This window comes from Gymnogyps californianus, unplaced genomic scaffold, assembly GCF_018139145.2.
Source record: "Gymnogyps californianus isolate 813 unplaced genomic scaffold, ASM1813914v2 HiC_scaffold_102, whole genome shotgun sequence".
Taxonomy (NCBI): domain Eukaryota; kingdom Metazoa; phylum Chordata; class Aves; order Accipitriformes; family Cathartidae; genus Gymnogyps; species Gymnogyps californianus.
This window is the reverse complement of record NW_026113983.1, coordinates 1-12357: the sequence shown is the minus strand read 5'-3', so window position 1 is coordinate 12357 and position 12357 is coordinate 1. Positions and strand designations below refer to the sequence as shown.

The following is a 12357-nucleotide window of genomic DNA, read 5'->3' as shown; positions in this document are numbered from 1 at the left end:
TGTACTTAGATTCCAAATATTTGTTGCAGTTATAATCTTACATGCCTCAAAAGCCATGTTTCTGTCTCCTTGGTGTATTGGGTCTGGCTGGGATGGAGTTAACTTTCCCCATAGCAGCCCTCATAGTGCTGTGCTCTGTATTGGTAGCTAGAAAGGTGTTGATAACACACCAGTGTTTTGGCTACTGCTGAGCAGTGCTCCCACAGCATCAAGGCTGTCTCTCCAACATTGCCCCCCCCACCAGTAGGCTGGGGGTGGGCAAGATCTTGGGAGGGGACAGAGCCAGGACAGCTGACCCAAACTGACCAAAGGGATATTCCATACCATATGACGTCTGCTCAGTATAAAAGCTAGGGGGAGGAGGAGGAAGGGGGGGCATTCATTTGTTTACATTTATCTTCCAGAGCAACCACTACGCATACTGAAGCCCTGCTTCCCGGGAAGCGGCCGGACATGGCCTGCTGATGGGAAGTAGAGAATAAAATCTTTTGTTTTCCTTTGCTTTCACGCACGACCTTTGCTTCTGCTTTATTAAACTGCCTTTATCTCGACCCACGAGCCTTTCGTTTTATTTTCTCCCCCTGTCCAGTTGAGGAGTGGGAGTGACAGAGTGGCTTTGGTGGGCACCTGGCATCCAGCCAGGGTCAACCCACCACACTTGGTCAAATTCTTCTTCCTGTATCCCAAGCCAATTATGTCTTTCAGTGACCTGGTACACAGCAAGCCTGCCTCCTTCCATGTGCCTCACTGCTTATCTCTTGCTACGTCCTGAAATCAACATGATGGCTTCAATCAATAGCTGCCGATCCATATGCAGTAACAACAAATACGTGAACATTTCATACTGCAGTTACCTATCTGTCTGCAATATTACTTTAAACACATCCAGCACTTGTCACTGCCAAAGCTGTACTACCAGCACATCCTCACTTAAATAGATAATGGAAAATCAATTTCATATGCAAATTCACCTTTATATGAAAACACTGCAAAGCTACATACAACAACTATTCAAACTGGTGTTGCCGTGAAAGGCTGAAATCAAAGACTCAATAGTCTAGGGACTATTAAGCAGGTATTCTTTATTGCAGCGCTGGACACACAGGGGATATCTCCTCCTATTGTGTGTGTCCGGTCAGGTTAATTGCATAGCTTATATACAAGCTTATACATACATATTCACCAGATTTCCGGGAACTCATTATCATATGCAAATGTCTCTTGCGCATGTCTGTTTATGTCTCCGGGTGGTCGTCAGGGGTCTCTGGATGAAGGAGATACTCTTCCTCACTGTGTCCGCTGGCTGACCTCTGTTTTTGCGCATACTCAGTTCTCAGATCATGTATATCATGTCCTTCAAGGGCAGGCTGTTTTGGTTGAGGCGCTTGTTTTAAAATTTCTTTATCGTTATGGTGCTGCGTAACTGTTTTCTCTAAGGTCGAACTGTCCTAGTGACATTATTTGGGAGACTCTTATCTTAGAGCCTTCCTGACTTCCCCAAAACAGTAAAAATCCAATTTGGTCCAGCCACAACAATTCCAGTAAGTGGAAAATTCCACATTTACAGGCATCAATCCCTCCTTTTCTTTTGAGGATCCGTAGCTAGGAAGCTATGAATCCTCACTACAATATCTTGTTGTTATGTCTTAATGATCATTACACTTACATGCAAAACCACGGTAAAATGCCTGTAAAGTGGTATATATTGTATCATGCAACAGGTTACAATAATTAGTTAGTTATAGTATTGAATTGTCATGTATTACTCTCAAATTTCTTCAGACCTAGAGAAGGTATCCTTAATTATTTCATGTTTACCAAATTTATAATAGCTCATCCTTTTCAAGGGTCTGAGTGAAATATTTTCCTGTTTCCACTTGATGTCTAACCTTGTTTCTTTTCCAATCGCTGTACGTCTCAGCTGAATTCCAGCAACACCAAAGAAAACATTTGAGAAATATACAAACAAATATTCCTAAGACCATCAGAGCAATCAATCCAACAAATAATTGTTTCAACCATCCTAAATTGGGAAGCCAAGAGGTTAATTTATCCCAAAAATCTCAAAACCCCAAAGAAGTATCATCCAAAGATATCTCATGGAATACTTGTGTTTTCTCCCAGAGTGTATTCAAATCTGCTTCTATCTGATTATTTTTATTGATATATGCACAGCAACTGGTATTAATAATCACACATACCCCTCCTTCCTTGGCGGTCAATAAATCTAATGCCATTTGATTTTGTAACACGACTTTATTAAGGGATGATACTTCTGTCTGTAAATTTTTCATAATATCTATTGTTAGATTTTCCACCCTCTCTAAAACTGCAGAAATATTTACTATGGCCTTTTCTAGCTCACTTACTCCCAGCCACGGTAAGAACCATCTGACAAAGCTATGAAATTTTGTTCCTCGTAATTACAAGTGGGTTATCTTCTCGTTTAGCCCGTTTCCATGATGTTCTCAGTATGCCTCTAGGTATTTGGGACTGGTTATATATTCGGTCCTGACTAACTAGATGACCTATGGTACACATTCCCTTCCATCCTGCAGGGAGTCGTTTTCTGCTAACACCGTTGCCACATAGCCACCAATACTCATCGGGTAGTTTGCAGGGCCCGTCAGTGGCCGTGAGGTTAGCGCCATAAAATGATCCGTGGTTTACCCAGCCAGTTGATACATTCCTAAAATAATCCCAGTTCGAGGAGCTATAGGTTTCTAATTGGGCTCTATTACAAAAATCAATATATGTCACATTTATCCCTATCAAATCCCAGGTCCCTACTTCCACCGTGGTTTTATTGATTCAATAATCATTCCACCCATCCCTGCAGGTACAATTCTTGTGTGTATGGGGGGGGGGGGCACGAACAAGTGTTGGATCTTGCCTTCCATAGGCAACTATTATTGCTAACCAGAATCTGGGTGTTATTATCTAGTATTTGTAGGTCAAATCTCGATCCAGTCTCATAACTTGAATTGTCGTAGTCACAGTATCCCCCATCTGGTCTTTTCCAAAACTCGGGCCAAGTATTATTGCTTCTTGACATATTTTCGCTATCTGTTGTTTTACCATGTGGTTCATTTTTTCTACTTGCCCACTGGCTTGTGGTCTGTAGGGTGTATGTAATTGCCAATCGATTCCTAATAGTTTGCTGACCTGTTGCACTACTTCTGCACAAAAATGTGTACCCCCGTCTGATGAAATGATTGTTGGTACCCCAAATCGAGGTATTATTTCATTTAATAATACCTTAGTTACCTCTCTTGCTTTGTTAGTTCTACAAGAAAACGCTTCTGGCCATCCTGAAAAGGTGTCTGTAAGTACCAATAAATACCTGTACCCTCCTTTTCTTGGAAGTTCAGAGAAATCAATTTGCCAATGGTCTCCCGGTACACTTCCTTTCCCAATACTTCCTAATTGTACCCAGTTACCTGTATTGGGGTTATTTTTTAAACATATTTCACATTGCTGGGTCACCTGCCGGACTGTAGTATACAAATTTTTCCCTATTAACTTCTGATTTAAAATTTATACAGGGAGTCCGCTCCCCAGTGTGTCCTATTGTGTTCTTCTTTAACTACTCCCCATATTTGTTTGGCAGGAATTATAATTCTGCCATCACTCGAGTGGGCCCATCCTCTGGAGGGAACCTGCCCTCCTATTTCCTCTATCAGTTCTTTATCAGCCTTAGAATATTCAATATTTTCTTGGTCATCTAGGTTCCTACTTCTGTTATCTGGAATTAAGGTTAAAATCTTTTGCATTCTCTCCGCTGCCTGGTTAGCCTCAGAGTCGGCCAACCTATTACCTTTTTCCTGGTCAGTGTTACCCTTCAGGTGTCCTCGGCAGTGCATGATGGCAACTTTGGCTGGTAGTCGGACTGCTTCTAATAGGCGAAGGATTTCCTCAGCATACTTAATCTGTTTCTTTTGTGCAGTTAATAGTCCTCATTCCTTCCAAATTGCTCCATGAGCGTGGACAACTCCAAAGGTATATTTGGAATCTGTCCATATATTTATCTTTTTCCCTTTTGCTAACTCCAGGGCCCTAGTCAGGGCAATAATTTCAGCCTTTTGAGCTGATGTTCCAGCAGGTAGTGATTGAGACTCAATTACTTTGTTTACTGTTGTCACCGCGTATCCGGCCTTTCGAATACCTTGTCGGACGAAGCTGCTTCCATCCGTGAACCAGGAGTCCTGTGCATCTTCCAGGGGTTCTTCTTTCAAATCTGGTCTGCTGGAGTACACAGTCTCTATGGTTTCTAAGCAATCATGTGTCAATGGTTCAGAAGTCACCCCACTGAGAAAAGAAGCTGGGTTCGTAACATTAGTTACTTCAATATTAACCTCATCTGGTTCAATCAGAATAGCCTGGTATTGCAGAAATCGGGACGGGGAAAGCCAGTGATTCCCTTTCTGTTCCAGTACAGCTGATACTGTGTGTGAAACCAGCACTGTGATCTTTTGGCCCAAGGTAAATTTTCAGGCTGCCTGAATATTCAAGACCACAGCCGCCACAGCTCGCAGACATCCTGGCCATCCTCTGCTTACTTCGTTGAGCTGTTTAGAAAAATAGGCCACAGCTCTTTTGTAGGGTCCTAGTCGTTGAGCCAGGACTCCCAGAGCTATACCTTGTCTTTCATGGGAGAACAACCAGAAGGGTTTAGTAACATCAGGTAGACCCAGGGCTGGGGCCTTCATTAGTTCTTTCTTAAGTGTCTCAAATGCATTTTGAGCTTCTTTGGACCAAATCAATCGAGTGGGGTTGTTTTTCAAAAGCTCATACAAAGGTTTTACTATTATTCCGTAATTATAAATCCATAACCGGCACCAACCTGTCATTCCCAAAAAAGTCCTGAGTTCTTTTACCGTCTGAGGGAGGGGAGTCCTGCAGATGGCCTCTTTTCGCTCTGTTCCTAATTCTCTTTGTCCTCCAGATAGTTCGAATCCAAGGTAGGTTACCCGTTGCCGCACCATCTGAGCTTCCTGTTGAGAGACTCGATACCCATTTAGTCCCAAAAAGTTCAACAAGCTGATAGTCCACTGTATACAGTCAGGTTTTGTTTCAGTTGCTATTAATAAGTCATCCACATACTGTAAAAGGATTCCATCTCCAGAGGGAGGATCCCATGTTTCAAGTTCTCGTGCTAATTGATTTTCAAAGATTGTTGGACTAGTCTTAAAACCTTGGGGTAACACTGTCCAGGTAAGCTGGGTTTTCCTACCAGTGGTAGGACTTTCCCATTCAAATGCCAATAAGTTTTGACTGTTTTTTATTTTTTTCTTTTTTTTATTGGCTAAAGGCAAACAGAAGAATGCATCTTTCAAGTCTAATACTGTAAACCATACTCGATTATCTCGTAATTTACTAAGTAAAGTATAAGGATTGACTACCACAGGCTGTAGGTCCTTAACAATTTTATTGACTTCTCTTAAATCCTGTACCTGATAAGTTCCGTCCGGCTTTTCACCGGTAATATGGGGGTATTATATTCTGATTCACATTCCACTAATAGTCCATGCTGTAAAAAGTTATTAATTGGTCCTTCTATTCCTTTCCGATCTTCTAACCTCAAGGGATATTGCCTTTGTCGCACTGAGCTTATCCCTTCTTTAAGTTCTACTACTATGGGAATGGCATGCTTTGCTCTTCCTGGGATTCCTGTAGCCCATACTCCTGGATATACCTGATTAGTAATCTCTTCCCTTTCTGGTGTAGATGTGGCTGACCATTCAGGGTCCATTAGGGCTAAACTTAGAATTTCAATCAATTGGTTTTCTTTCACCTTTAATTCCATGATTCCTTGTTTAAAAACTATTTCTGCTTCCAATCGTTCCAATAGGTCTCTACCCAACAGTGGTTTTGGGGAATTTGGTAAGTATAAAAACCGATGTATACCAACCTGTTTTCCTAATTTAAAATTGAGGGGTTTCAGAAAGAACGCCTTTTCCTGTTGGCCAGTAGCTCCCACTACAGTCACAAAGTCTTTACTCACAGGTACCAATTCTTGATTCAAAACAGAGAAAGAGGCTCCCGTGTCTACTAAGAATTCTACTTCTCTCTCCTGTCTCCCTAGCCTTACCTTAACCAGTGGATCCGCTAGGGTAGATTCCCCAGGTCCTCGTCAATTAGCCCCTGCTTCAGCTATCAAGGTTTGCGAGGTTCCTTTAAGTTTTGGACATTCGTTCTTCCAAAGTCCTTCCTCTCGACAATACACACATTGGTTTGTTTTCTCACTACATTCCCCAGTCCTCTTCCTCGTCCTCTAAATCCTCTTTTATGTATCATTCCTCTCTGTTCCAGAGCTACCACCGTAGCTGTTGCCATTACTTTTGTCAATTTTTCCCTATCCACATCCTCCCGATTCCTAAAAACTCTCCATGCCTCCTCAAGCAATTTCTCTAAGTTTCTTACTTCTGGGGTCTTTCACTTTTAAACACCTCTGTCCAATACTACACGCTGAGCAGCACCTCCTCATTTTCCCTTGTTCCTTTTCCTCACTTCTCTTTTCCTTTTCTAAGGATAAAGCTAGGGGATCTTGTGGTGGGATATTAATACCACAATCCTTCTGCCACTCCGGATGATTCCGCAAAGTGAAAAACATATCTGCATATATAGCCTCATCCCATTTTCCTTCTCTCCATAAAAACAACATTAACTGTAATACAGTATTATAATTCAAAGATCCGTTGAAGGGCCATTTTTCATCATCTGCTAGTTTATACAGGGGCCACTACTGGTTACAATATTTGATCAATGTTTTCTTATTCACACTCCCACTTGGTGGTCCCCCTATATCTTTCCAATGTGCTAGGATGCATCCTAGGGGGCTTTTCCTTACAATACCACTGCTTTGCTGTCCCCCCATTCTACCTTACTGATTCTGTACTTCCGTTATTTTGTCCCACTCCGACCACGTTCCGCAAATGTCACAATTAATATCCCATCCAAATTTTACCCACAAATTCTGATCACAAATAAAACAATTCACAAGAAAAAAAATTCACATTCATTTTCATGGTGAAATGCACAGTTCTCCAGGTTTTTCACACTCACTTTGCAACCGTACCGTACCTCAGTCACTCATTCACTCACCAGTCGCATCAGAGTTAACTCAGCTCAGCTCATTCATACTCAATTGCCAATTTTACAATGCCTGACGGGTATGTTCAAATTCAATATCAATAAGCCAATATCCGAGTTCAGTACCAATAAATCCGTATTGCCAAAAGTACAAAACTTATGCGGGTTACATAAGTGTACCAATACCGAAAGTACGTTATTGCAGAAGTACAAAGCTTAACCCGTGCCTGTACCAACGTACCAAAATACCAAATGTATACCCTCAGGCACTAGTAGCCTGGTATACGACGCTCAGCGTAGGACGTCTCCTACGACTTATGAGAACCTTCCAAATGACCGGTCCCAAATTCCAAAACAGAAAACCAAAAGATTTAAAGAATACCTTTACTCCTTTAGATGTTAGATGGTCCTTGTCTGCTCCCGCAGTGATCCGATTGAGGCGAGGAGTCCCTCCGGGAAATCCCGGGGGTACCCTAGGGAGTCCTGTTCTCAGCGGGTCCTGCAGCCGAGCAGAGCAGGTCCCATCTGGGGTGCCAGAACTGTTGCCGTGAAAGGCTGAAATCAAAGACTCAATAGTCTAGGGACTATTAAGCAGGTATTCTTTATTGCAGCGCTGGACACACAGGGGATATCTCCTCCTATTGTGTGTGTCCGGTCAGGTTAATTGCATAGCTTATATACAAGCTTATACATACATATTCACCAGATTTCCGGGAACTCATTATCATATGCAAATGTCTCTTGCGCATGTCTGTTTATGTCTCCGGGTGGTCGTCAGGGGTCTCTGGATGAAGGAGATACTCTTCCTCACTGTGTCCGCTGGCTGACCTCTGTTTTTGCGCATACTCAGTTCTCAGATCATGTATATCATGTCCTTCAAGGGCAGGCTGTTTTGGTTGAGGCGCTTGTTTTAAAATTTCTTTATCGTTATGGTGCTGCGTAACTGTTTTCTCTAAGGTCGAACTGTCCTAGTGACATTATTTGGGAGCCTCTTGTCTTAGAGCCTTCCTGACTTCCCCAAAACAGTAAAAATCCAATTTGGTCCAGCCACAACAATTCCAGTAAGTGGAAAATTCCACATTTACAGGCATCACTGGCATATAGCTAACTAGTATGTCTTGCTATGATTTCCTTACACATTAAGCTGGGCACTTACTTAAGATCTTCTGATACTACATCTTCCAATTTTGGCTTCTTTCCCAAAATTGCATCTTCTGTACTATCAACCTCAACTTCCCTTTTGGACTTCCCTGTCGCAGCTACTGAAGATTTTTCCTCTGATCGTTTTCTGCAACATAAATAGACAACAAATTTAAAGTTTTCTTCTTTTACATATGTATTTTCAAAAAAGAAATCAGGTATCCCATCGGCAACACTGATCACATTGCATTTAGGGCACAACCCAGGGAGCTCCACTCATGAAAACCACCGTGGGTTCTCAAATCACTTCCCAGATGAGCTCACCCCCGGGTCCCTGCGCCCCCCAATCGCCCACTGCCCCAGGGCTGGCTACAGCTTTGGGGTCGGGGGAGGGGCAGGAAAGAGACACCACCTTTAGGCTGCACCGACTCCCCGATCTTGAGGGGTTCAGTAGCTCAAACCAGCCGGCAACAGCCGGGTCCAGCAGTGCGGCCCGAGCCCCAGCCGCCAGAGCACCCCCTGTCTTGCTCCCCCCGGCCCCCCACCGCACCCTCACCCCGGTTTCCTGGCGCCCTCGGTGGCGCCCGCTTTGTTCTTCTCGGCGCCAGAGGCGGCGGCGGCGGCCAAATCCCCCTCAAACAAGCTGAACAGCTCGTCCCCAAACACGTCCGCCATCTTTCCCACCAGTCCCACAATGCCTCGAGCGGGACAGCTTCCCCCCACCCCCCGGATCCTTTCTGCCCCTACCCCAGCGCTGCACCCTGAGGAGCAACAGCGCCCCCCGCTGCCCTCGGGCACCGAGAGCCCCACGCATGGCTAGATCCCAATCCCGCTCCGCTAGCACCGAAGCACCATAAGCCTCCCTTCAACGCACAACAGCCCCCGGGGCAAGCTCTTCCCACAATCCCCTGCGGCCGGCGGTGTGTCTCTGTACTAACCAATGGGAGATGGAGGGTGGTGCCAAGCGGGCGGTGCTGACCAATGGAGAGCGGCGGGCGGTGCTGAGCGCGGTGTCCGGATGTAGAGGATGGGCCGGTTCCAGTGTGGACAGGGGGTGTTGTGGGTGGCTGCAACAAGAAGTACCTGGTGGGTAGTGCAGCTTATACCACTTCTGTCACTGTCTGGGTGTGAGCTGCTGTCCGCCTCCAAGGAGCTTCGTGTCAAGCAAGGTATTGGGCTACGTGGCGTAAGGCGGCTCCCGGCCTAGCAGCCCCGGGGGCGGCTGTGCCGTGGAGGGGGGGAGAGGCGTAGGGCTCAGATGGCTGTGGGCCACCCGGTGAGTCCGGGCGTCTCGCCCTGGCTTCGCTGTGAGGCGGCTGACGGGCGCTCCAGCTGGCTGGAAGTGCATGGAGGGCGGTCTCGTCAGGGTGCTCCCGAGGGCGTGGCCTGTCTCTGCCGGGGGGCCTGGGATTACGGGAAAAGATCTGCTAGAAGGCTTGAAGTTAGCGAGCATCGAGAGAGGCACCTTAAATCTCTCTGACACGGAGCTGATCAGGCCTGGCTTTAGCCTATCTCATTTCCTGGGGTGTTCCTGAGCAGATGAGCCTTGTTTGCACCGATGTGTTGAATTAGTTACAGAAAGTCTCTCATTAGATTATTAACAGTTCTTGTGAAGCAAGTGGTGTTGTAGTGCTTTCCCAGTAATGAGCCTCTTTCATAGATGCTCATTCCATATGTGCACAAAACTGACTTAATGTGGATTTGGGCCTTTTTTTTTTTTTTTTTTTATGTAATGCTGTGGGTGTCACAAAAAAGTCCAGAGCAGTTCCAGGGCTGGAGGCACTGCAGCAGTGTTGGATGAGCAGCAGGGATGACTTTTCTGGGTGCAGCCTGAAACTCAAACTGCATTCTGCAGCACTGAGATGTCTGTTTTCAATAAATCAGCTTTACCAGAAGTAGCTCAGGTACCTTATAACATCAGTAACAGCTTGTGTTGCAGACTATGAGCAAATCATGCAATGGCCAGGCCATTTGAGATTCCAACTTGTTAACGCAAAGTCTCGCAATCCATTAACTTAAACTTCCTGAGTCTCTTAATGCACTCTGCTTTTCTAAATTGGGGTCTTGATAACTGTATTTCTTATGTCTTCCACTCCTTCAACACCATGGTACTCAGTCCTCCTTAGAAACTATCCTGCTTGTTCTTCCAGATTGTCTGCCACGGTGAAAAATAAGTCAGTGTAAGTGAAAAGTAAGTTAGTGTAGTCCAAATACTGTGTAGTTATACAGCATACCAGTAAGTATCAGTGATTAGCTCATGAGTGCTAATTGCTGTTTGTAGCTCCTGATCAGAGGTGACTGCTTTTTTCTGAAATGCAGTTATCTACATCCAGCCCTGATCTAAAAATGGGCTTTCCTAGAGCATCTCTGCAGGCAACCCAACTCAGGTAAGCAGTCCAACCTGCCTGCTGGCACACTGAGGAGCTGGGAGGTAGCAGTGCCTCCTGGAGCGCAGTGCTGCTCCGTCTGGTGTGGCATGCAGCCTTGCAGGGTGGTGAAAGCTGTGAGGTTGCTCAGCTTCTTTTTACCTGTGCAGTACCAGAAACAGTATGTGTGTTCTAAAAAAGATGGATTCCAGCATCAAGCTGTGTGTTGTGAGAAGCTAAACTATTCTAATGACAATAAATAGCTTTGTGAATTAATATTTTTCTAACAGCTGCTAAATGAAAAGTATTTAAGAATGACCATAGCAGATCAGATCAAAGGCCTGCGTAACCCAGTGCCCTCTCCTAGATAGGGGCCAAAAGCAGATATCTAGGTAAGAATAGGTTGGGCATGCAGTGATACTTCCATAGGGTACTCTTACATCCTCCACCAGTTGTGGCTTAGAGATTTCCTGAGCCAGATATAATGTCTTTTCAATACCTTTCCAAGTTGATGGATTTCTTTACTACAAAGCTATCCTACGTGTTCTTGGACTTAGGTAAACATCCAATATCCACACCTTCAGTGGCAAAGAGTTCTGTTATGTAGCTATGCACTTGGCAATAAAAAAAAAAAAAATCACTCTTGCTTGTTTTGAACCTGCCATTAGTTTTTGTATTTGGCACTCCTTGTTTCTGGGTTGAGAGTGAGCGAGCAGTCAATCACGTTTCCTCTCATTGTGCCACTCAGGATTTTACATTTTGTCTGCTAAGAGTCATACCCTTCTTTGCTGTTCCTTGTTCAAGGCACTCTCTGTACCATTGATTATTCTTATTGTTGTTATATATGCGTGTGTGTTTCTGGCAAATTAGTGTAATACTTGCCCGCACTAACCTGTGTTATGTTGGGTCTGTTTTAGCTACTGTAAACAGTGTTCTCTGTGTTCTGCTTATGTAATTGATGGTTATTTGCAGGTCCAAAAACTTACTGTTTTAGTTCAACAACAGATTCCAATGCTGCTGCAAATCTAGATAAATCTGTTCTTAAGGCGAGTATCTTCTTTAGGTAAAACAACTTTGGTTTTCATAGTACTTTTCTAGCTGAGTAAATGTTTCTTCAGCTAAAGTATTATGATGTTATGCATGTAAGCTACAGTCATGTATTAGACATTGACTCTCTTGAGCTTGAGGTGTTTGGGATTTTGTGTGTGCTTTAAGAAATAGGGGTAAACTAACAGGGCAGGAGAACATCTATATTTCTAAAGTAACAAATGATATATTGCATGCAGGACTATAAAGAGTTATGTTTGGGCTTCTGCTGTGCATATAGATTCTTCTTCCTGTCAGAGGAAGAATGCAGATTTTATACAACCACCTCAGTAGCAACCAAAGCTTGGTTTGTGTTTTAGAAGTGTTTAAAAATACTAAAATTATGATGTCTGGATTTTTTATACCATTGTATTTTGATGGTCAAATTATTTTATACCATTTCTTGTAAGCTGAGGAGAAAGGCCCTGTTCTTTCTGGTAGAATTTGTTTTTTAATTCCTTACAGTATTTCCATTGACATACTAAATTTCCTTGAAGATGTAAATGGGCCTTCTCTGCAATAAGGAATGAATTCTTTTATTTCAAGTAAAAGCATACAACTTGCAAAAGGAAAAAAATGTGTCCCTTTCATAAGAAATGTTTACCGCGCTTATGGAAAACTGGAAAAGTTGGGATTTGAATGGTAGAGAGGTTTCTACATTCTCATTTCATTA

General features: G+C 43.8%; 1 pseudogene; it reads right to left on the bottom strand.

The window, feature by feature from the left end:
- Positions 1 to 8907, bottom strand: part of LOC127027902 (exosome RNA helicase MTR4-like) — a 50069-nt pseudogene extending 41162 nt beyond the window's left edge.
- Positions 8908 to 12357: the final 3450 nt, after the last annotated feature.